The 22,873-nt window shown below is 36.5% G+C and overlaps 2 non-coding genes across 2 annotated transcripts; both read right to left on the bottom strand.

Annotated features, from left to right (window-relative positions):
• Window positions 1–565: 565 nt before the first annotated feature.
• On the bottom strand, window positions 566–672 carry LOC131182607 (small nucleolar RNA R71). The gene has a single exon (XR_009150871.1). It is a non-coding gene; the product is annotated as a small nucleolar RNA R71 (small nucleolar RNA).
• Window positions 673–17,946: 17,274 nt separating this feature from the next.
• LOC131182606 (small nucleolar RNA R71) lies at window positions 17,947–18,053 on the bottom strand. The gene has a single exon (XR_009150870.1). It is a non-coding gene; the product is annotated as a small nucleolar RNA R71 (small nucleolar RNA).
• Window positions 18,054–22,873: the final 4,820 nt, after the last annotated feature.

The raw sequence follows: 22,873 nt of genomic DNA, 5'->3' as shown, positions 1-22,873 counted from the left end.
TATTGTTCAATCCTGAAATAGAGAAATTTTGTAAAGCCAACAAGAAAGAAACCAGAAAAAGGAAAGAAGCCTTGAGAGAAACTGAAATTGAAGCAGACATGGTTGTGAAAGAATCGTAATTGGTGGCGGTAATGCTGGAAATGATCGAAATAATGAAAATGCAGCCCAAGGTGAAGAAGTTATAAATGCTAATGTGCCTAGGGGAAGTATGATGGATCATGCTTTTCCTCGTTTTGATGACTTGAGAGAAAGCATAGCAAGACCAAGAATTGATGCAAATAGTTACAAGATGGATTTTGGAGTACTTCAAATGATTCAGAATTCCCAATTTGGAGGACATCCTTCTGAAAATCCACACACACATCTAAAGAAGTTTGCTATGATTTGTGATATGCAAAAACAACCTGGAGTGTCTGATGATGCAGCAAGATTGAAGCTATTCCCATTCTCTTTGAAAGATAGAGCATTGGATTGGCTTGATTCTTTACCTCACAACTCCATTACAAATTGGGAGCAACTCACTGATGCATTTCTTGCACAATATTTTCCACCTGGAAAAACTCAAGAATTGAGGAACCAAATGACAGCTTTTAGACCAAGAGAAGATGAAACTCTTTATGAGTCATGGATGAGATGGAAGGAATTAGAGAGACAATGCCCACATCATGCCATTCCAAAATGGATGATAAACCAGAATTTCTACACCAATGTTACTCCTGCAATTAGAGGGATTATTGATGCTCAAACAGGAGGAGAATTTATTATGAAGCATGAAGATGAAGCTTATGAGCTATTGGAGAAAATTACAAAGAATACTCATCTTTGGAGTAGTCCAAGAGGACCAGCTCCAACTCAAAAGAGGCAAGCTGTTGAAATGTATGACCTTGATCCATTCAACATGATTAATGCAAAGTTTAATACACTTACAAATGTCTTGGCTAAGAAGATGGAAGATTTGAGTATGTTGGTTAGTTCATCATCATCATCTGGAAGTTCACAACAAGTGGCTTATGCAGAAGCAACTACCAGCTGTGGAGTAGACTATGGAGAGCAAGCTGCATATGTTGGTAATTATGGAAACAAACAAATGGGGAATCCTTACTCTCAAACTTATAATCCAACTTGGAGGAATCATCCTAACTTTTCATGGGGAAATCAGCAAAGTCAAGTTCCAAATCAGAATTTTCAACCACAACAGCAACAAGGAATCCCATATCAGCAAAATAGGCAACCATTGCCTAATTTTCAGCAGAAAAATATGAATCCTCCACCAAAACAGCAAGAACAAAGTTCTACTACAGAAGCTTTATTACAACAGATTCTTGCCAACCAAACTAAGCATGATGAGGAGATGAGAGAGATGAAAGCAAGGCTAGAACAGATGCAAACACATAACAGAATACTGGAAAATCAGATTGCACAACAAGCATCTTCCTCAAGTACCAAGTCTTTTGGAAAGCTTCCAAGTCAACCAGAAAACCCAAGAGAGCAGTGTCAAGCTATTACTTTAAGAAGTGGGAAAGTCGTAAATAATGAGAAGAGTGAAAAAAATGAGAAGAGTGAAAATAGTGAGAAGAGAGAAAATGAGAAAGAAATTGATGAGGGTGAAAAACAAGAAAGTGAAAAAGAGAGTGCAGAAAAATGTAAAGAGAAAATTGAAGAGAAGGAAGAGAAGTATATACCTCCAGAGCCTTACAAGCCACAACTTCCCTTTCCACAAAGATTTCAAAAAGCCAAGCTTGATAAGCAATTTGGGAAGTTCTTAGAGGTTTTGAAGAAGCTATACATAAATGTGCCCTTTATTGATGCTCTTTCACAAATGCCCTCTTATGCAAAACTCTTAAAAGAAATTCTTTCAAACAAGAGGAAACTTGAAGACCATGAAACTGTAGCTTTGACAGAAGAATGCAGTGCTATTCTCCAAAGGAAACTTCCTCCAAAGCTCAAGGATCCAGGGAGTTTTTCAATTCCATGTCACATTGGGGAATCATGTTCTACAAAAGCTTTATGTGATTTAGGGGCTAGTGTTAGCCTTATGCCCCTTTCCATTTATGAGAAGCTCAATATGGGAGATCTTAAACCAACCCACATTTCTCTTCAGTTAGCTGATAGATCAATTAAGTATCCTGAAGGGATTTTGGAGAATGTGCCTCTGAAGGTTGGGAAGTTCTATATACCTGTTGACTTTGTCATCTTGGACATGGAAGAGGATTCTAATATTCCAATTATCTTGGGAAGACCCTTTCTAGCTACAGCAGGAGCATTGATTGATGTTAAGGGAGAAAAATTGACTCTTAGAGTTGGTGAAGATCAATTGGTTTTCAATATTAATAACACTATGAAGAAGCATCATTCTGAAGCTGATACTTGCTTGAGAGTTGATATCATTGATGAGCTGGTTGAAGAACACTTCAGAAAGAGATATCCAGAAGATCCACTTGAAAATTGCTTGGTTCATGGAGGAGGAATAGACTATGATAACCCTTATGTGGCTGCATATGCTCAACATCTAGAGGGAAGTCCACCATTCATTTCTGCTCCAGTTTTTCAACTCACACAAAAGGAAAAAGTCGAATCTAAGCAACCATCATTCAAGGAAGAAGATGCACCTAAGGTAGAACTTAAGCAACTTCCTTCTCAGCTTAGGTATGAATTTCTTGGCACTAATAACACTTATCCAGTAATTGTAAATGCAAATTTAAGTACCTTAGAGGCTGATAAGTTGTTAAGAGTGTTGAGGCAATTCAGGAAAGTTTTAGGATATACCATAGATGACATTAAGGGAATAAGCCCATACTTTTGCATGCATAGAATTATTTTGGAAGAAAATTGTAAGCCATCTATTGAACATCAGAGGAGGTTGAACCCAAATATGAAAGAAGTTGTTAAAAAGGAAATTTTGAAGTTGCTAGATGCAGGGATCATATACCCTATCTCAGACAGTACTTGGGTGAGCCCAGTACATGTTGTCCCAAAAAAGGGTGGAATGACAGTGGTCAAAAATGAAAATAATGAATTAATTCCCACCAGAACAGTGATTAGTTGGCAAATGTGCATAGATTACAGAAAATTAAATGTTACCACTAGAAAAGATCATTTTCCACTTCCCTTCATTGATCAAATGTTAGAAAGACTGGCTAGGCATTCTTATTTTTGCTATTTAGATGGGTATTCAGGTTTTTTTCAAATCCCTATCCATCCAAATGATCAAGAGAAAACCACTTTTACTTGTCCATATGGAACCTTTGCTTATAGGAGGATGCCATTTGGGTTGTGTAATGCACCAGCCACTTTTCAAAGGTGCATGATGGCAATCTTCTCAGATTTCATTGAAGACATAATGGAGGTTTTTATGGATGACTTTTCTGTTTATGGATCTTCATTTGACATATGCTTGGCTAACCTTTCTAAAGTTTTGCAGTGATGTGCAGATACTGACCTTGTGTTAAACTGGGAAAAGTGTCATTTCATGGTTCAGGAAGGGATAGTGCTTAGACATTTGGTATCTAACAGAGGAATAGAGGTTGATAAAGCCAAAGTTGAAGTGATAGAGAAGATGGCTCCTCCTACCAATGTCAAGGGAATTCGAAGTTTTCTAGGACATGCCGGGTTCTACAAACGCTTTATCAAGGATTTTTCTAAAATAGCCAAACCTTTGTCTAATTTGTTAATCCATGACATACCATTTGTATTTGACCAAGAGTGTTTGGATGCCTTTTGCAGGTTGAAGCAAGCTCTTATCACTGCACCAATCATGCAACCACCTGATTGGAGCCTACCTTTTGAAATTATGTGTGATGCTAGCAACTATGCAATTGGAGCTGTTCTTGGCCAAAGAAAGGATAAAAAGACTTATGCTATTTACTATGCTAGTAGAACACTGGATGAGGCTCAAACAAATTATGCAACAACTGAAAAGGAATTTTTAGCAATTATCTTTGCATTGGAAAAATTCAGACCTTACATTATTGACTCAAAGGTGGTTATATTTTCATATCATGCAGCCATCAGGTATTTACTCCGTAAAAAGGAAGCTAAACCTAGGCTCATTAGGTGGATTCTGATGCTACAAGAGTTTGACTTGGAGATTAGAGATAAGAAGGGAGCTGAAAATGTAGTTGCAGATAATCTTAGTAGGTTGAAATTTGATGATGAAGAAATGGATGAAATCCCTATTGATGAGTTTTTCTTGGATGAACAACTTTTCTCTCTTGTTGCTAAACTACCTTGGTATGCAGACTTGGTGAATTATCTATCTTGTGGAGTTTTACCTCTAGGAATGACATGGCAACAAAAGAAAAAGTTTTTGCATGAGGTAAAATTTTATAGATGGGATGATCCTTTACTCTTTAGGAGATGCTGTGATGGTTTGATAAGAAGATGTATTCCTGATGAGGAGACACAGAGTATTATGCATCATTGCCATGCTTCTGATTATGGAGGACATTTTGGAATCTCTAAAACAGCTAGTAAAATTTTGCAAGCTGGTTTCTTTTGGCCAAATCTTTTTAAGGATGTGAGGAAATTTGTGTTAGAATGTGATAAATGTCAAAGGAGTGGAAATTTGTCAAAAAGAGATCAAATGCCCCTAAATGATATTCTTGAAGTAGAATTATTTGATGTTTGGGGAATAGATTTTATGGGGCCATTCCCTCCTTCATATGGTAATAGATACATCCTAGTTGGGGTTGACTATGTGTCAAAGTGGGTGGAAGCTATTGCAACTCCAACTAATGATGCTAGAGTGGTAGTGAAATTCTTGAAGAAATTTGTCTTGAGTAGATTTGGAGCTCCTAGGGCTGTAATTAGTGATGGTGGTTCACATTTTTGTAATAAGCAATTTGAGAACTTAATGAGGAAGTATGGTGTAGTGCACAAGATAGCTACCCCATACCATCCTCAAACTTCAGGACAAGTTGAAATTTCTAACAGAGAACTCAAACATATCTTGGAGAAAACAGTGAGCAATTCTCGGAAAGATTGGTCTGTCAAACTAGATGATGCTTTATGGGCATATAGGACTGCTTACAAAACCCCTATAGGAACTACTCCCTTTAGGTTGGTGTATGGTAAGTCTTGTCATTTACCTGTGGAGCTAGAACATAGAGCATATTGGGCCATTCAGACCTTGAATTTTGATCTTAAGCAATGTGACGCCCCTTACCCGTCTATTGTATAGCCGAGCAAGAAGTGCCACATTCGGTGCCGGAGCACCCTATCTTGTCTTATCATGTCTATTGTAAATTTTAATGTCATTTAAATCAGGTAATTTAAGTGTAGAAATTTTTTTTTATATCTTATTTTTGTGGAGACCCGAACAGATCCTCCTCTGTTTTATTAGCATCTGGTGGGTTCCACTATCACCTATTAACATATTCATGGTCATCTCACATATTTCCATATCATATTCTCTTTTATCATATCATTCACAACTATTTATGAGATCTCAAAATGAAGTGTCATCTATTGCATTCATATTGAAATTCATAGATAACAAATTATAAGTTTTCATTTCAAGTCCAAAATAAAATACATCATAAACTAGTAATTATATCATGACTAGAGATAATGAACCAAAATACTACATCATAAACTAGTAATTATATCATGACTAGACATAATGAACCAAAATACTAGTCTACACATGGGCCCTACCAAAATACAAAAGACTGGTGAAGTGACTCTGGACAGTGGCAGATCTGGTCGAAGCTCTGTCCGAACACTACTGTGGCGGCTGCTGCTGTGATGGCTGCTGATCTCCAGTACCTACGCGATGGAAAACCAACGCGCTAAGCATAATGCTTAGTGGTGCATAATTTATAATAACAATAATTAAACAATTGAATTAATATTTACAAATCATAAATTCTGGGTCTTTTACATTTTTTTATTACACTTTGAAAACAATTAAAATTATTGGGATCTTTCCTGTTTACTTATTGTAATTCAGTATTAATTAATTATTATCAATGCCCAAGAAACCTATAACAAATTATAAAAGCTGGATACACGGGAGTATACAGGTTAGACAGCCATATATCTACCCTGTATACATCTGTCAGGCACGAGGCCAGCTATCGGGCACGAGGCCAGCTATCGGGCTTGTAAAGCCAGAAATAAAGTAGGCACAATGGCCAGTAAGTAGGCATATAGCCTGTAGAACAATCATACCAGACATATATTGTTAGTTTATGATTTTCTCGGTAGGCAGTACTGCTATCTGTAGTCCCTAATTGGTATACCAATTTATCCAACTAAATAAATAAGTCTAGGTATACTATGGGCAATTAATTTAGCACTATTCACTGTTACTATTTTTTATTACTGTTCATTGGTACCATTAATTTCATATAAATAGGACATTAGTCCTAATTTACATATTCATATCATTTTTAATATTTAATTTTTCTTATGAGTACTTTAATTATCATATATAGCATTTTTCCCATGAACCTTTCTTTAGGTTCATGTTGATGTGTTATTTTTATCTAGGAATTTGACTAGGTTAGGATGTCTATTTAGTCACACTTCCTTCATAACAATTGTTCCTTTATGTTTAAACTGGAATTTCAGTTTTTGAATCACTGAATTTGGAGTTATAGAACTCAAGTTATGGTCAAAATACCATAACTGGTCCCTTTGCCTCTAAGTTGTCCAGAATTTACAATTTCTAGTCAATAAATTTTGACCAGTCATTTGATCATTTTATTGTCATTTTTAGACTTAGGTTCCTTCACAAGATATGTTCCTCTATGTCTTAGGGACTCCCAGGTACAATTTCATAATTTTTCAAGCTTGGTATAGTGAGTTATGGTCAATGTATTAACCTGGACTCTCAATCCTATAAGGGCAAAAATCAACTTCAGGGCAGTATGTTTGACCCTCTTTTTAGGGTCTTTACACTTAGAATTTGGCAAAGGTATCTAAATCAATGTTGTATCCCTAAGTATCATGTTTCTAGATCATAGTGGACATCTCAAATGGAATTTCCTAGTGGGAGTTATGGCCAAATGAACACACAGGTATCAAATGGCATTCTGGATTCAACTTAACATTTTTTAGATTTCAATTCCTAACTTTGGCTAATATTTTCCCTAGGATGCAATGGTTTCTAGAGCTTGGTCAAAACATAAAAATTGTTGTGATATGTCTTATAAAACTTTTGGCACTAGTTTCACTCAATTTGCAGCTTTGGAGACCAAGTTATGGCATTTTTGCCAAAACTGGTCAAGCATACCAAAGGAACAGTATTTTGGACAATTTCCGGGTTGGCAGTTTTAGTGACTCAAATTTTGCTAATAATTTGAATTGGTTAAAGGCAAAACTGGGTTAAGTGGTCTTCATGAAAAGTGTATCCCTATGTCTAAACTTTCCATGGGTAAAATTTTAGGTCATTTGGACCAGTATAGAGAGAGTTATGACCAAATGAACACGTACTGTTCATTTGGTCATTTTCTGGGTTGGCATTTTCAGTGACCCAACTTGTGCTAACAATTTGAATTTGTTAAAGACAAAACTGGGTTAAGTGGTCTTCATGAAAAGTGTAGCCATATGTCTAAAATTTCCATGGGTAAAATTTTAGGTCATTTGGACCAGTATAGAGAGAGTTATGACCAAATGAACACGTACTGTTCATTTGGTCATTTTCTGGGTTGGCAGTTTTAGTGACCCAACTTGTGCTAACAATTTGAATTTGTTAAAGGAAAAAATGGGTTAAGTGGTCTTCATGAAAAGTGTATCCCTATGTCTAAACTTTCCATGGGTAAAATTTTAGGTCATTTGGACTAGTATAGAGAGAGTTATGACCAAATGAATTTGGTCATTTTCTGGGTTGGCAGTTTCAGTGACCCAACTTGTGCTAACAATTTGAATTTGTTAAAGGCAAAACTGGGTTCAGTGGTCTCCATGAAAAGTGTAGCCCTATGTCTAAACTTTCCATGGGTAAAATTTTAGGTCATTTGGACCAGTATAAAGAGAGTTATGACCAAATGAACACGTACTGTTCATTTGGTCATTTTCTGGGTTGGGTGCAAGGAAATCCGAATTTGGGCAGTATTTAGGTCAAGTTTTGGACAGAATTTGGGCATGGTTTCTTCATGGAAAATGGGCTATTTTGGGTCTAATTTCACCTCCAATTGGCCTCATACCAATTGGGGTCACACAATTTCATTTATGGCCTAAAATGTACACTGCCCTCAACAAACACAACCTGCAGAAAATTGACACTTCCAAAACTCAATCTCCTCCAACTTTCTTACTTCAATTTGCATGCATTACACTTCTATAAGCAACAATCTCATCCCAATTAGGTCAAATTTCAAGCATTTACACAAAATCTCCAAGTCATGTACACAAACCCTAATTTCCAAGTTTCAAACTCAATCAATTCAATCCCTTTTCACTTCTCATACATATAATCATATCAATCATCATCTCTAAACTCATTTACATTATTTGAACACAATAAAGCCCAACACATTTCATGGATGCCAAAATTTGGGGACATCATGGGTTCATGAATTTCTTGTTAATTTCTTGAAATTTCCACTTATCTCAAGTCACTTTCAAGTATTAAAGAAGAAGGAAGGGAGAAAAGCACTAACCTCTTGTGACCCAACTTGGAAATTTTCCCAAAACTTCAACTTTCCTTCTTCCTATGGGTACCTAGAGCTTCCTTATGATGTGGGCTAAATTTTTAATGAAGGGGACTATGGGTTTTGGTGAGTGAAAGCTTGGGAAATCAAGCTTTAAGCTTGATAACAATGGTGGGGAGGGAGAGACCAAGGGAAACGGCAAGGAGAGAGAGAGAAGAGGAAGAAGAAAATAGTTGGTGGGGTTTTGTCTCTTGTCGTTATTTATATATATACATTTATGTATACTTTATTATTTTTAAATTTCATAAATCTATTTCCTTTCTTTTCTTTTCTTTCCTTTTCTTTTCTTTTCTTCTTCTTTCTCTTCTCATTTTTCAAATTCAAATTCATAAAATTAATTTATGTTAATTATTCTATTTCCAAATTTTAATTTGACATTTAAGTCAAAATTCACCTCTAGGGGTGAAATGACCAAAATGCCTTTCATGGTGCTCATCGGATTATTTTTATTTTTTTATACCAATTAATAAATTCTCTAAATTTTATTTTATTTCTCAAAATTTTTCCTATATATATATATCTTTAATATTTATTTCACTAATTTATGCCTCCTCACTATAGTTTAGGTGTAGTTCCAGATATTTTGACTGTCCGAACAGACATGAGTTGTCGGAACAGTAAATTGTACGGACTACCTATGGTGAGGGCGTTACAAGCAAGCTGGTGAGAAAAGGTTATTGCAACTTAATGAGCTTGAAGAATTGAGGATGGATGCTTATGAAAGTGCCCGTATTTACAAAGAAAGAACTAAAATTTGGCATGATAAGCATCTTAGGAAAAAGGAATTCAAAGAAGGTGATTCAGTTTTGTTGTTCAACTCAAGATTGAAATTGTTCCCTGGAAAACTTAAATCACGGTGGACTGGTCCATATAGAGTTTCTAAGGTTTTCCCCTATGGAACAATTGAAATTTGGAGTGAAAAATCTGGGAATTTTAAGGTCAATGGGCATAGATTGAAACATTACATAACTGGAGACCCAATAAAGGGAGCAAGCTGTTATAAGCTCTCCAATCCCTCACCTCTTTTTAGTGAAATGCATGAAAAGTCCAGCTAAGGACTATAAATTAGCCCTCTTGGGAGGCATCCCAAGTTCTTTTATTTTCCTTTTTGTTGATTTACTTTCATTTACATTGCTTTTGTTTTTATCTTAAAGCTCCCCAAATTCAATTTTTGACATTGATGAATATTGTCCCTTGTAGATGTATTTCAATGGAGGAAGGTTGGTGAACTGCTGGGGAGTGATTCTTAATCTGAAATTTTGTCCTTCAAACTCTCCCAAAATTGATTGATTTTTACTGCATAACTGTGCAGGTTTGCTACCTGGTTTATGCAGAGAAAAAAAAAAATGAAATTCTGCAGCAAAGAAGGGTCTGCAGCAGATGACTTATGTTCTTGGTGAGGTTGGGTGTGTAACTTTTAAGTATTTGTGCTTATCATGTTAATATGGTGGTAAGTGGGTCATCTTTGTAGTTTTGAGCTTATTTGGGTTGTGAGATTCAAGGTGGACATATTGCATTTTCTTGGCATAACTTGGAGAGTTCATTTCTCATTTGTGGATAAATGCAACTTTATGCAGATTTTATTAAGTTTTAATGTGTTAAATGTTGATTTGCAGAATTTGAGTCAAAATGGCATGGTTCACAAAGGCCTTTTATGCAGGATTCATTTTTACAAGCTTGTGTGATGCAATTTTGATGGACTTTGTATATATTGATGTGTTTTTGGTGAAAATTTCTCATGGTTTATGCTTCATGGAATTATATTTCTTCATTCTAGGGTATTTTTCACACTTGCAAATCATTTTCAATTGTTCTCTCAATCTTGTTGAATTGTGCATAAGTAACTGCATAGCTTATGCAATCCTGCATAACCACAATTCTTGCCATTTTCATCTCTGTTGCAAACTGCATAAGGAGGTGCATAGCTTATGCAACTCTGCATAGCCACATTTTTGTCAAATTTCATACCTGCCGAGACTTGCATAAGTGTGTGCATGACTTATGCACTTTTGCATGACTTCAAATCCTGCATTTTCTCCTTCTGCCGAAATCTGCATAAGCAGAGTGCATAACTTATGCACTTCCGCATGACCGAACTCCCCAAAAACCAAAACCTGCCGAGAGGTGCATAAGCAGAGTGCATAACTTATGCACTTCTGCATAACCACCAACTTTGAATATCAAAACCTGCCGAGAGGTGCATAAGCAGGGTGCATAACTTATGCACTTCTGCATGACCGAACTCCCCAAAAACCAAAACCTGCCGAGAGGTGCATAAGCAGAGTGCATAACTTATGCACTTCTGCATAACCACCAACTCTGAATATCAAAACCTGCCGAGAGGTGCATAAGCGGAGTGCATGACTTATGCACTTCCGCATGACCGAACCCTCCAAAATTCAAAACTTGCCGAGACCTGCATAAGGAGAGTGCATGACTTATGCACTTCTGCATGACCTATTTCTCTGAAATCCAAAACAGGCCGAAACTTGCATAAGTTAGTGCATAAGCTATGCACTCTTGCATGATCAGTTTTTCACATTTTTTATCACCCACCGAAACATGCATAAGAGAGTGCATAAGTTATGCACACTCACTTTTCACTTATGCAGCCTTAACACATGCCCTGTTCAAATCAAAATTTGTTTTCGGCACCATTTTCCCACCTCCACTTCCCAATATTCCTGTTCACTACCTTTTTCCCCCCATGCCCTTTATTCCGGCATAACTCTTCCTCTCCCCTTCTTCTTCACTCCTATTTCACCGCATATACCCTAATTTCTCCCTGCATTTTTCATTTTCTCCCTCATCTCCTCCATCTTCACCATCGGGAACCAATGGAGTCGCCTCCTCATTCTCCTCAAACTTCCCCTCTCCAAGTTTCGCCCCTGTCAATGTGGCCTCCTAACCCCGATTCTCCTCCACAAGAAACTCCTCCTCCACCCCCCATAGCCACTTACAAGAGAAAAATTAGGTCGAAATCTACGCGACCCATTGCCTCTGCACCTCCTCTCTCAAAACGCAAGGAACCACCCACCACCCCAATGTCAGAGCCTCCACCCAAAAACCCCAAAACTTCAGCCTCCACACAAGCCAAATCACCCTCTTCCAGCAAAAAGCAAACATCAGTAGCAACACAGGTATCAAAGCTACCTTTGTCTCTTCCTGATGCAACTCACAAAGCAACCTTTAAGAGACTTAAGGAAAGGAGGGTGCAACCCACTAGGTATATTTCTGCAAATTCTTTACAATCCCTTGGTTTATTTGATAATGTGGTTGCATACCTTGATGGTATGGGTTGGATGGAATTTGTGCATAAGCAAGAGATAGTTTATCCAGCTTTAGTTTTGGAGTTTATTTCCTCATTTTCTGCTACCCTGAAATTGCATGACGTAGATTATAAGCCAACTATGAAATTTAGATGTTTGGGGCAAAATAGAGAGTTATCATTGGACCAATTTCATAGCATTCTTGGGTTTGCAATTGATGGGCTATTTAGAGTACCATATACTGGGGTAGAGGTAGCAAACAAAGGTATTTGGAATGCTGCTCAATTTTGGAGAATTATCACAAACCAACCTCAGACTTTTTCTGCTGGCAGATCCAAAACTTCTCAAATACTAGACCCTGCACTTAGGTTTATCCATAGGCTTATTGCTAGCACTATCTTGGGCAGAGGGACTAGTTCTGGTGCTGTTGGGAAATCTGAATTATTCATGTTATGGTGTGCTTTTCACAAGGTCAAGGTTTCTCCTGGTTACTTCTTTTGTGAGCATGTGTTGCATATTGCCACCAAATCCATAGGTGACATTGTCTTGGGTGGGCTCATAACTGTCATAGCCAAGCATTTTGGTTTTAATCCGGAAGAGCATCCAATACCAGCACTTGTAGACACCCTATATTTTGATGCTACACACCTATCCAAAACAGGATTCAGCTTGCCACCTTCTGACACTGCACAACCAGCAACAGAAACTGAACCCACTGCACAACCAGAGGGACAATCTGTCCCACCAGCCCAACAGCACTCTGCTGAACCTGCCCCACCCCCTCAGTCTGCACAGGACACCCCAGCAGCTTCTGCACAGCCCACACCTTCTGCAGCTGAACCCTCTTCATCCACAGCCCCTCCTGCCTTCAACACTAAAGCCTTATTCACCTATCTTGAAAGGCTTAGTGATGATATATATTTTGTGGATAGGAAGCTTGACACTGGTCTTGATACCCTCAAGGATCATCATGATCAACTATTTGACTTTGTCATGGAAACCAGAGACAAGCAGAAAGAATTAAAGGAGATGATGAAGCAGCTGATGGTTTTTTTGGGAATGCCTCCTCCACCTCCATCACCTCCTCCAGCACCATCATTTCGACAGCAACCAGTAGCAACCAGCCCCTTAGCAACATCTTTGGACAAGGGCAAAACAATAGAATTAGATTAGTTTCTATTTTACTTTTGCTCAAGCTTGTAGGAGTTTTTCTTTGTAAATATGTTGAAACAATTTTAGTTTGTTTTGAATTCTGTTTTTCTTAAAGTTTTATTGGATAGCTATTACATTAGTTTTTCATTGTTTTCTTTGATTTTCATTGCCTTTACTGCCCTTTTGTGCATATTTGTCCATACTCTGTATATATTTGCATGCTTCTACTGGTGGTTGCACATTTTTCCTTGCTCATCATCATGCAGTAGCTTTTGAATATACTGCATAGGCTATGAATACCCTTATGCAAATATTTTGCATAGCCTGTGCAGTCCTCTATGCCACTCATGCAGAACTGCATAGGCTATGAATCCCCTCATGCAAATGTTCTGCATAGCCTGTGCAGTCCTTATTGCCACTTATGCAGAACCGCACAGCTTATGCACCTTCCTTATGCACCTGTTCTGGACAGCACTTTACTCTGCATAACCTGTGCAGCTTCTTATGCATCCCCATTATTTCTTGAATTCTCATCTGCTCTATACCAGGTAACTCTTTCTTTTTGCTCTTAATTTTCACTAATCCTGGTTATTCCCTTTGCTTTGAGTTTTTATAATACACTGCTTGAGACATTGAGGACAATGTCTAATTTTGAGTTTGGGGTGCACATTTTGATTTTTGCTTCATTTTTCACATTTTGAGTATAGGAGCATCTCATCCCATTCCATTTACATATATTGTAAATATTTTACATATACATCCTTACATACATATATATAACACATTTACACATACATTATACATCACTTAGAAATTGTACACATTGCACACAAATAGACAAATAGATTCACTCCATTTAGTTAATGCATTGTTCATTTTTAGGAATCATGCATCATGCATTAAAATCTTTTGCCAAATCCCTTGAGTATTGAAAAGTTACCTATGAGAGTGATTTGACTTACCTTTAGTTGGGCTTGTGGATTAAAAGTTTCCTGAGAGGTGCAAGGTTTTGAAGTGTCTATCCCTTGCCAATATCTTCTTAGCCAAAAAGCCACCCAACTAGTCATTTGGAGATGGAAGTGTTTAGAGGGAGTTATTGGATATAAGGTAGTCAAATGATGTCTCACCAATCCTAGAATAAATTTTCTAAACCTTTCAAGGCGAAATACCAGCTTGTACTTGAAAAGAGAGATGATTAGGCATCCTTTGATTTAAACCTTCTCATTTTAAACCTTTGGCCCTTTTCCTAATTAAAATTGACCCTTGCAAACCCCTTTGAGCCTTTTTATCCCTAATTTTGCTTGAAATCCTTATTGTTACCTAGCCAATGAACCAAACACTCCAACCCTTTTCATGAGAATAATTATTTACAACATTAGGTACATATAAAAAAAATTCAATAAAAGGGAGAAGAAATGCTTGTCACCTTGTAAAAGTGCTAGTATATGTGCTTTTCACCATTGTTATTCAAAATGAAAGAAATCCACCCAAAGTATTAAAAGAAATGAGTTTGGGGGTGGCAATTTTAGGGACAATCATCAAAAGAAAATGTAAGATACAAGTTTAAAGTATCAAAATGTCCCTCCATTTTTATGTGTTTTGTAAACTATGCTAGCACTTGACAATCCTCATTGTGTATTTCTCTCTCTCATATAAATATAAAAAAAAAGAAAAAAATATAATAAAATAAGAAGTGTACCTTATGTTGTCAAAATTGAAAATATTCTCATGCTTTGAACCCTTTTTACCCATTTTTCTTCTTAGCCTCATTTTGAACCCCATAGCCCCATTACATCCCTAAAAAGACCTTTGATCTCTTGATAGTACTTGCTACATTAGTGGAGATAGGAGTAGGGAATTTGCCTATGGGATTGGAAAATTATCCATTCATTCATTTAATTCCATCATTCTATATAGAGACACTTTGGTTATTGATTGTCCTAGAATTCCTTTTGAGCATGACTCTCTCTTTTGATTGGTTGGTTTGGAGATTTTGAATGATAATTGACTTGATGGCTAAGCGGTGAAAGCTTGGATAAGCATTAAATTCTTTGGATTTTGAAGGATGGGTATATGGATTGCTGGTATGGCTGAAGGTGTGTTAAGTTACTTTAATAGGTAATTTTCATAGCTCTTTGGATAAGGCACCCCTAAAGAATTTTGCATCACATTTTAAAGTTTGCTTGAGGACAAGCAAAAGCTTGAGTTTGGGGGTATTTGATGCATACATTTTGCATAATCATTTAGGTTTAATTTCATAGCCATTTTATTTGATTATTAGTCACTTTTAGCTAATTTCATTAGTTATTTAGTTAGTTTTTTTTCATAATTGTCAATTTTGGATTAATTTGCAAATTTTACTTTGTTTTGTAGGAAAAATGGTGTTTTGGAAAGACTAAAAAAAGAAATTTTGCCATTGAGGAGTGATCTCTACAGCCAAAGATGTCAAAAACAAGTTTCAAAGCTGAAATATGCATTGGCCAAATTGCACATAACTTACCGCATAAGCCATGCAGATATGCATAAGGAGAAAAATCACTGTTCCAATACCTGCCGAATTGTGCATAAGGAGAGTGCATGGCTTATGCAGATTCATGCCCCCTTATGCAATCTCACGGAATTGTGCATAACCTATGCACCTGGTCATGCAGTTTCGCATAAGTGAGCCAGAAACCAGCCGAAAACTGCATAAGGGACTGCATGACTTATGCAGTCCCACAAAGATTTCATTAATGAGCTGGCAGTAGATTCCCTCAGAAAATCCCTCCTAAAACACACCATTTTAGGGCTCCATGTTAGAAAATGCTATAAATAGCCTCATTTCCCATTTTAGAAGAAGAGAAGAAGGAAAGGAAGAAAAGGGAGAGGAGAAGCAGCAGCTGAAGAGTCACAATCACCTCCCACACCATTTCCAACCAGATTTGGAGATTTCTTTCTTTTCTTACATTTTTCCTACATTTATAGTGTTGAGCTTTTTGTTTCTTAGCTTAGATTAAAGCTTTATTTCCATTTAAACTCATAATATCTTGTAAATATTATGGGTAGTGAGTAGTTTTATTTTGATTCTGGAGTAAGGGTTGTAATATTTGAGATATTTTGTGGATTTTGATTGGGTAATCTATATTTTGTGGTCTTAATGAGTTTTATTCATTTCTTGTGTACTTAATGACATGCTTAGTGTAGGATCCCATTAAGTGATGTTCTTAATCCATGGTTGAGGCACTGAAAGGAGAAGGCCTTGTGATAGATAATCAAGAAATTGGACTTAATTAACTTAGATCTAGAAATAGACTAAGGATTAAAAGGATTCACAGATTAATTAAAAAAACCTAATGGGTCTTAATTAATTCTAACTCCACGAAAGTAGGATTAGATTGATTAAGGCACTCTTTGTCTCACTCGAAAGGGTATTCAAAGGATTTAAGAATTAATCTCCTTAAAACTCGTAAGTTCCGCAAGATTGGATAACCAATTTAAAATCCCAAAATAGCTCGAATATGAAATCCCGAACTCCAGAATCGCCTTTTTATCATTGTTAATTTCTAATCAAATTTAATTGCTTGCCATTTTAAATTTTGCCATATTTCACTTGCTTATTTCAAATTGATGCAATTTTAGTTTAATTGATACATTGTTGGATAGATTATTAATTTTGCACATATAGATTTCATACTCCAATACCCATCAACTTATTGCTTTAATTTCAAAATTAGTTCAATTTAGTCAACTTTTATATAAAAAATTCAATCATTAACACAACTCCTCGTGGGAACGATATCTTTTCTATATTACTTGTACGACCCGTGCACTTGCGGTTGGGCCACATCAAGTTTTTGGCACCGTTGCCGGGGAGTTGTTTGTTTAAGATTGAATTCTTGATTATTTTAGTTGTTTATAGTTTTATCTTTGTTATCTTTTCATTTTTTGTGTTTGTTTGTTCTTTTTCAGGTACTCTTAATCTTTTATGAGAAGAGCTAGAAGCACAAGTGACACATCCTTATTGTTCAATCCTGAAATAGAGAAATTTTGTAAAGCCAACAAGAAAGAAACCAGAAAAAGGAAAGAAGCCTTGAGAGAAACTGAAATTGAAGCAGACATGGTTGACGAAAGAATCAGAATTGGTGGCGGTAATGCTGGAAATGATCGAAATAATGAAAATGCAGCCCAAGGTGAAGAAGTTATAAATGCTAATGTGCCTAGGGGAAGTATGATGGATCATGCTTTTCCTCGTTTTGATGACTTGAGAGAAAGCATAGCAAGACCAAGAATTGATGCAAATAGTTACAAGATGGATTTTGGAGTACTTCAAATGATTCAGAATTCCCAATTTGGAGGACATCCTTCTGAAAATCCACACACACATCTAAAGAAGTTTGCTATGATTTGTGATATGCAAAAACAACCTGGAGTGTCTGATGATGCAGCAAGATTGAAGCTATTCCCATTCTCTTTGAAAGATAGAGCATTGGATTTGTAACACCCTAGGCAAATCCCACATTGACAAAACACGGAAGAGATGCTGGGTTCATAAGATGGAGGTTCCTAACCCCTATTGACGCGTTTTAAAACCGTGAGGGCTTCGGCCCAGAGCGGACAATATCACTAGTGGGTCGGGCCGTTACATTTGTTGGCCCGGCCCACTAGTGATATTGTCCGCTCTGGGCCGAAGCCCTCACGGTTTTAAAACGCGTCAATAGGGGTTAGGAACCTCCATCTTATGAACCCAGCATCTCTCCCGTGTTTTGTCGATGTGGGATTTGCCTAGGGTGTTACAGGATTGGCTTGATTCTTTACCTCACAACTCCATTACAAATTGGGAGCAACTCACTGATGCATTTCTTGCACAATATTTTCCACCTGGAAAAACTCAAGAATTGAGGAACCAAATGACAGCTTTTAGACCAAGAGAAGATGAAACTCTTTATGAGTCATGGATGAGATGGAAGGAATTAGAGAGACAATGCCCACATCATGCCATTCCAAAATGGATGATAAACCAGAATTTCATACTCCAATACCCATCAACTTATTGCTTTAATTTCAAAATTAGTTCAATTTAGTCAACTTTTATATCAAAAATTCAATCATTAACACAACTCCTCGTGGGAACGATATCTTTTCTATATTACTTGTACGACCCGTGCACTTGCGGTTGGGCCACATCACTGACCAGAGTTGAAACTAAAGACTTTACAGCCTTGAAACAAATTTAATGTCAAAGGGAAAAAAGAAAAGCAAAGAAGCAAATACTAGGGGATTGCTCATTCTTTGTGTTTGCTCTGTTTGTTAATTATAAGAAAAAATTTGGTATCTTGATTAAACAAAAATGGTGGCAATTTAAATTTTTTAATATTTACAGTTAGAGGGATCTTGAGTCAATTTGTATGCACTGAGATTAAGTTTATTCTTGAGTAATTTTATGATCACATTTTCACATCAACGGGTGTATTTAAGATAAACAATTCTAGAGCTGAGTTGAATTTTGATAAATAAAATATGAGAGCTCTCATTTTTATTAATTGGACTAAATCTATTGGGTAGTAACCCAATTTATTATAACTTTTGTATTATTTATCCCTAATATGCATTTCTATGTGAAAATTTATTTTTCTTATTTGAATCAATGACAGTAAAAAAGAAATTTCCTTTTTTTTAAGGCTTATAACTTGAACTCAAGACCTTACAATTTTAAAATTATTATTTAAACATTATCTATGTACTATCTTCCATTTTATCTTATATTTCAAATTTTAATAATTATATATTTTAAGATAAAATTATTTAGTTAAGCATTACTTAATAGTATTAATTATAACCAGAAAAAATAATTAAAGTGAAATTTAAAATTATTATATTTATGAATTATATATGTCAAAAATTTTGAATATATATAATTATATATTATGATAATTTAGCATTACGAAAAATATGGTTTAAAACCAGAAAAAAAGAACTAGAAAGTTGAGATAAATAAAATAAGACTTTCTAACTAAGGATACTCGTTAAAAAGCTTATCATAGTAGCGCTTCACCAGCCTTTGCTCCCAAGATGTATCCATATCATCTTCCTCAGTACGTATGAACCTTAAAAGGTTGAAGAAATAATTAATATACAAGGGAAATTATCATATCAGGAAGGAGGAGAAATAGACTATGTAATGCATTACAAATTCCTAGAATTGATCCATAAAGTCCATGGTTCAATAGAAATATATTCCCAATTCCAGCTGCCTCAAACTATAACTCCCTTAACCATTTCTCAGTCTAACACTAAGTCAAAGAGCTAAAATTAGAAGGAAAAATATAAGTTGCAAGACAATATATAATTATGAATGCACAGTAATCCACATGAATTTTGTTAGAGACCAGCATACTGTAGACCCTTATTTTGTGATGAGTATGTGCATTGAGGCCGTGGGAAACCCGATGATGAAAAATTATATGACTGTAAGATGTAATTAGAGGCATAGAGCTGAATTATTAATTCCGTGGCATGATCTTGAAAAAATAAAAAGTAATAATAAAGTTTTGGGGAAATTAATTTAATTAAATTTAAATAAAATTTTATTTTGTTTAAATTTAATATGGGTAGTTCTTAAATGGATCTAATTAAGTTTAATTAGGCTCTATGGGCCTAAGAAAGCCTAGTTAGGAATTTTAAATGGGACCCATTTAATTATTTTCTAAAAATTAAACTAATAAAATATCTCTTTCCTCCTTGGCCCCACTCTCTTCCTCACTCCCTATTGGTGCCTTCCATTTTTTTCTGTCTTCCTATTGGTTGAAACACCTCACTCATATCCCAGTCTTATTCGAATTCTGCAATCGTAGTTGTTTAAGTCATCTAAACTTTATCATCCTAAGACTCCAAATCCTACCACACCTCTTCCTCATTCCCTATTGGTGCCTTCCATTTTTTCCTGTCTTCCTATTGGTTGAAACACCTCACCCATATCCCAGTCTTATTCGAATTCTGCAATCGTAGTTGTCTAAGTCATCTAAACTTTATCACCCTAAGACTCCAAATCCTACCACACCTCTTCCTCATTCCCTATTAGTGCCTTCCATTTTTTTCCTGTCTTCCTATTGGTTGAAATACCTCACCCATATCACAGTCTTATTCGAATTCTGCAATTGTAGTTGTTTAAGTCGTCTAAACTTTATCATCCTAAGACTCCAAACCCTATCACACCTCTCTCCCAAAACCCTATAAATACCCTACTAGAGAAGGAAAGAAGAGGATGATGAGGAGGAAAGAGGAAGAGAAAATTCAGAGCTATAAGAAATGTATAGATATTTAAGACTCTTTGAGTTCTTCCATATTTTTTTTCTTTTCTTCAAGAAGATTTTCATACAAGATTTCTGGAAGGTCAGTTTTTATTGTTTTCTTTTCAAGATCTATGCCACACAATATTTTAATTCTATGTTCTTTGTCTTCAATTTATTTTATATGTTCATATAGATCATGTAATCATGTTTAATTTGAGGGGATACACAACTCTGCACATGTTTAGTTTCTGTCTCTCGTATTTTTATTATTTTTCTTTATTTTCTTTATTTTTTTATTTACAAACAAAATTGGTAAGTAGCCCTAAGGTAAGTACTAAAGAGGGCATTTGCGTGGAGCTTATATGGAGCTAAACAGGAGTAAGCCAGGGATATCATTGCCATACTAGAAGAGAAGACCCTTTTTTAAGGGTAGCTTGCCCCAATGGCAACTGCATTTACCAACAGGTAAGTAGCTCTAAAACTTCTTTAATAACCATTGGCATAAAATTATAGTAATAATAGAACTTTTATTTGGTAAATTAAAATTAACTTTGTTTTTAATTTAACTGACTTTTGCATGTAATTAATTTAAATAAATACTTTGTAAATTAAAATTAATCTTGTTTGTAAATTAAACTAACATTGGCATGTAAAATAAATTTAATTTAATACTTGGTAATTGTAAAATAAATTTGCATGTTAGAAATCTTTATTAGGCTGTGATTGTTTGGGACTTATGTGATATTAGAATAAATTACACATGTACATAATTAACTTAGTTCAATTATCCTCAGGGTAACTTGGTGAAAATTAATTAATTAGGTTAAATAGAAACGTAGGGTTATTTGAAATTGAATTTGTTTGTAAATTAAATTCCCAATAATAAATTAATTTTAGTCATCTGGGAAATATCATTTAAATAATTAGCAACCCCATAGATAGGAATTATTTGTGCATGAAAATTGTGTGTAAACAACAACCCTTTTGTGAATTACTTGCATGTGTATGATTAGAATTGCATTTTTTAGGATAAAGTTTAATAAAGGAATAATAAACAAGACTTCTAGAAACATTAGTAGAGGACTGGCACTCGAATTAACGAGGTTAGACCAGGCGTAAGGGGTGCCTAACACCTTCCCCTTACGTACCCACTATCTCGAACCTAGACATTGGGCTATGGTAATGACGGTTGTGGAAACTCTGCAAGGAGTAAGTTGCCATCCATGACCCTCGGAAGAAACACTGAATATGTCCCGGTTATTACCCGGGTGGCGACTCCTGTCTATCTATGCCTTTGTGGCATAAATCCTTTGTAACACCCTAGGCAAATCCCACATCGACAAAACACGGGAGAGATGCTGGGTTCATAAGTTGACAGTTCGTAACCCCTATTGACGCGTTTTAAAACCGTGAGGGCTTTAGCCCAGAGCGGACAATATCATTAGTGGGCCGGGCCATTACATTTGTGGTATCAGAGCTGGACTCCCTCTAGTACGATGTGTGGTGCGAGGACGCACCAGGCGGAAGCTTGTTCAACCAGGGATGGGGTTGGGACGTGCTTGTTCAACCAGCTACGCACTGGGGTGAAAACTTCGTGTCCCACATCGGAAACGGGAAGAAAAGATTTGGGCCATATATGTGGGAGCCTTCCTCAGCTGGTCAGCGCGCTTTTGGGAATGAAACCTCCCAAGGGACAAATCCGTGAGGCCCATGGGCCAAAGCGGACAATACTAACTGGAGAAGGATCGGGCTGTTACAATTTGGTATCAGAGCCGCTCACTAGTGATATTGTCCGCTCTGGGCCGGCCCACTAGTGATATTGTCCGCTCTGGGCCGAAGCCCTCACGGTTTTAAAACGCGTCACTAGGGGTTACGAACTATCAACTTATAAATCCAGCATCTCTCCCGTGTTTTGTCGATGTGGGATTTGCCTAGGGTGTTACAATCCACCCCCCTTATGGGACTCAGCGTCCTCGCTGAGGTTTGCCCCACCATCGTTCAAGGTTACATGCCGATACCACAAATGTAATGGCCCGGCCCACTAGTGATATTGTCCGCTCTGGGCCGAAGCCCTCACGGTTTTAAAACGCGTCACTAGGGGTTACAAACCATCAACTTATAAATCCAGCATCTCTCCCGTGTTTTGTCGATGTGGGATTTGCCTAGGGTGTTACATCCTTAGTACCGTGGTAGTGTTATGGGAAGACGGTACTTACCAGTGGTTTGATTCTATTAGGATTGTATGAAGTGCATGTCTAGGAAATGCTGTCTAAGGAGGTGATACTTAAGTGAGACCATTGTGACTCCAACATCTTTCCTGGGCATTATCTGGTGCATTTTATATAATTCTAATGGATGATATTTCGCCTCACGCCCCCCAACCCCCACAGTTTGGCGACTCCGCTGGGGACTAAATGGATAGTTACTCCAACATGTTTCTATTAGTCTAATATTATTCCTTTATTAAACTTTTTGCATTGCACTACACTATCACACGGATCACCCTTACCCTTTCAGCCTCGTTAGTACT

This window comes from Hevea brasiliensis, chromosome 8 (assembly GCF_030052815.1).
Source record: "Hevea brasiliensis isolate MT/VB/25A 57/8 chromosome 8, ASM3005281v1, whole genome shotgun sequence".
NCBI classification, from domain to species: Eukaryota; Viridiplantae; Streptophyta; class Magnoliopsida; order Malpighiales; family Euphorbiaceae; genus Hevea; species Hevea brasiliensis.
The sequence above is the reverse complement of the archived record's forward strand: the minus strand, read 5'-3'. Positions and strand labels throughout refer to the sequence as shown.